Consider the following 457-nt stretch of genomic DNA (forward strand, 5'->3'; position numbering starts at 1 on the left):
CCGCCGGCCCAGCCGTGCAGAAGCTCCTGAGGGAAGGCTGGGCTGGCTGCCGCTTGTCTGAGGCGTGCAGGAGGCGAGGGGCAGGCCGAGCACAGCACTGCCCGACCCCGCGCTCCTTGGGCTGCCGCGCTGCCCATGGCTCTTACCACGGCACAGAAGGCTTTAACTTCACAGAACCACAGAATCACAGTCATTAAGGTTGGAAGGAACCTGCAAGATGATCAAATCCAGCCTAAGTTCACCACCTTGTCAACCAGGCCAGAGCACGAAGTGCCACCCCATATCATTTCTTGAACACTTCAGGAATCGTGATTCCACCACCTCCCTGAGCAGCTCATTCCAATGCCTGACCGCCTTTTCTGTGAAGAAATTCTTCCTGATGTTCAGCCTGAAACTCCTTTGACACAACTTGTGGCTGTTTCTCTGGTCATGTCACTTGTTTCCTGGGGGGAGAGCG

Source organism: Geospiza fortis, unplaced genomic scaffold (genome assembly GCF_000277835.1).
Source record: "Geospiza fortis unplaced genomic scaffold, GeoFor_1.0 scaffold171, whole genome shotgun sequence".
In the NCBI taxonomy this organism is placed as follows: Eukaryota; Metazoa; Chordata; class Aves; order Passeriformes; family Thraupidae; genus Geospiza; species Geospiza fortis.